Here is a 3241-nt window from a genome sequence, read left to right on the forward strand (position 1 = left end):
AAATATATCGTCGTCTAAGTTATGCAAGAATGAAAATAACACTGACATCTCCTTATAACAGACATAGTTACCAAAATTACATAAAAAATATCTTGAAATACTCAAGAGCAAATTTATTCAATAAAATTGCCGTTGGCTTCAACCACGGCCTCCAGACGACTTCGGAATCTCTTGCAACTCTCCAGAACGGTCTCCTTGTTTAAGTTGGTGAATGTTGCTATAATCCTTGCCTTCAGTTCATCTTTGGTGTTACAAGGAGTTTTGTTGGTCTCTCGCTCAACTGCGCCCCACACATAATAACCAAGAAGGTTGCAGTCTGGGGAGTTAGGTGACCAGATTTCAGGGGTGATGTGGTCGCATAAATTGTCTGACAGCCGTGACTGGGTTCTCCTGCTTGTGTGGCATGGTACAGAGCCCTGTTACCAGACATAGGTTCTTCCAGTTGCCATCCTCTTGACTCAGGGCAGCACTACTTCCTCCAGGCACTTGATGTAGGCCTCTATATTGAGTCTGAAGCCGTGTGGGAAGATGAATGGAGGCATAACGTTGCCATCACTTGTGATCACTCCAAACACCATGATGTTGACTGGATGTTTGCTTTTTTATAACTCTCGGTACATGTCCTCAGATTGCACAATCCTCAGTTTGACACCCAGACACTCTGAAATGTTCGTATTGGAGCTTTCAGCGCGAATGTCAAGCAGTACATCATGTCGTTTCTAAATTTCAGGCAGAGTGAATTACATTATGGTGCTGTTTTTTCTCGCAGACGGTGCCAAACTGACCCTACTATATTGTGTAGTCGATAAAATCAAAAACAAAGAATGAGCATGCAAGAAATAGAAAAATATAAAATGGTTACAATTTACCCATCACACCTTGTATATATATATAATATATATATACGTGTGCGTTGCTAGTTCCTTCGATATTTATCTCCTTCACTCCAATATGAGAGGGAGAGAGAGATGAGAAGCAGAAAAAATAGTATGTAAGAGACTACAAGACAGAAAGTAGAATAGAGAACGATAGTGTATAAGAGACAAGCATATGTATGTGTGATCTAATGCAGGAGGCCTTTACATTGTAGCTAGACATGATCGATATAGCCGTATCATTCTAGTGTTGTGTATCTATATATGTATGTCGGAACCAGCGAGGAGACCTCTATGCAATAGAGAGACTTCAGAGATATAGTAGCCACTTTGCACCCAAATCACTTCTGTTTCACGATCCAATTAAAAAAACTGTTGTGTAGGTAACTAGATTTCGTAGAAATAACAGCGGAATTTTACTCAAATTACACTCTACTATCTTGTATATGTTTTTCATTAAGCTTCATTTAAGGTAATTTTTCCTTTACAGAATTCAATCCGGTAACAAACAAAGTAACAAAGGTTCTTTTTCATTAAATCATGAGTCCTTTTAGGATTTCTGCATATCTGAATTGGTTGATATTTGCTTATGCTAATGCGTGAGCTTGAATTAATCTGCAATCATATTGTGGATGTGCATGTCACTTTAGATTATATGTTTCTGTCCCTCCTTACAGTTTATGCATTTGTATGCACAGGCACGTATGTCTGAGTATACCTAATCCACATGTACTTGTAAGTATGTGTATGTGTTAAGGCGACGAGGAGGCAGGCACGTTAGCATGCTGGACAAAATGCTTCGCGACATTTCTTCCAGTTCCCCGTTTTGAATTCAAATTCCACCGAGGTTGACCTTGCCTTTCATCCTTTCGGAGTCGATAAAATAAGTATAATTTGAGCACCGTCTTCCATCATTTCAGGCCTTGTGTTTATAGTAGAAAGGATTATGGAAAGGTGTTCAACCCAGGAACCTTAAGTGGAGAATCCCTGGAATATAGTACAGATTCTCACCCTAACAGATTTTATGAAGAGAATGTAAATCAGTTTACTTTGTGCTCTTTTGGAGAACGTCAGCACGTCTAGGCTTATATGCAAATATGTTGTTATGTAACCCAGTGTATTTATGATAACAGGTACAAATGAAAATATATAGACTGGATTTTAGCCTGTCTAGCACATCGAGTTCATTGTTCGTTTGAACATGTTGATGAGAACGAGTAGCCCTGTAAAACGTGAGTTTCTTGTATTAAAAGCTGATTATCAAGTCTCTCCTAACCACTTGTAATTTTGCAAGAACCGTCAGAAATGTTTCACTAGTAATATAATATGCCTTGAGAGAGACGTTTGCTCAGCAGTCCTCATTTAACTACATTGCATCGTAGTTGTTTTGTTTGTTTACACTTCAAAATCAATCAAGATCATTCTGTAGAGGGATCCTGTCGAACTTGATGGTATGGACTTTCATACAGCGATACACTGCATGTGGACTTCATGCAAACTTTGTATTGAGGACTTTGCGTTCTAGAAATGTCTTAAGATAGCAAAGTTTTTCAATTAATGTATGCACGAGTTAACAAGGAAGAACTGTATGTGGTAGCAGCGATAACTCACTAAAATTTTTCCAAACTGTTCAATGAATGTATAAATGAATGAATGAATCAAGGAGAAACTCCTACGTAGTTGCTCATCCAACCAAAAATAGCAGCTAAATCGCCATCTAATTTCACCCCGCTATCTCATGCCTTATTTACATTATTTACATGAGACAGATATGTGTCTTCATCTTGTTTGTTGTTACCACAACGTTTCGGCTGATTTACTCTCCAGCTTTCATCAGGTGTCCTAATGGAATTTTGAACCCAACCCCGGGTTCTCATTCCTAAGGTATTTTTTGCTGATGTTGTTATCATCATTATTATTATTATTATTATTATTATTATTATTATTATTATTATTATTATTATTATTAATTCAAGGCATATGGCGTAATGATTCAGAGTGCGGGCTACTAACCCCAAGATTCCGAGTTCAAATCTAGGCAGTGCCTTGAATAAATAATAAACGGGAACTGAAATAGGACTGTCGTAAATATGTGAATATTTCTGTGTGCGTGTGTGTTTGTGTGTGTGTGTGTGCGTGTGAATTTGTGCATGTATGTGTGTGTGTGTGTGTGTGTGTGTATCCCGCCATCGATGTTGCTGTGTTTACGTATTGTAACTTAGCCGTTTGGTAAAACACACCGATAGAATAAGTACTAGGCTTACAAAGAATAAATCCCGAGGTCGATTTCTTCGACTAAAGGCGGTTTTCTAGTATGGCTGCAGTCACATCACTAGTATATATATAAATAAATATGTATATATATA

The sequence above is a fragment of the Octopus bimaculoides genome, chromosome 2, assembly GCF_001194135.2.
Source record: "Octopus bimaculoides isolate UCB-OBI-ISO-001 chromosome 2, ASM119413v2, whole genome shotgun sequence".
In the NCBI taxonomy this organism is placed as follows: Eukaryota; Metazoa; Mollusca; class Cephalopoda; order Octopoda; family Octopodidae; genus Octopus; species Octopus bimaculoides.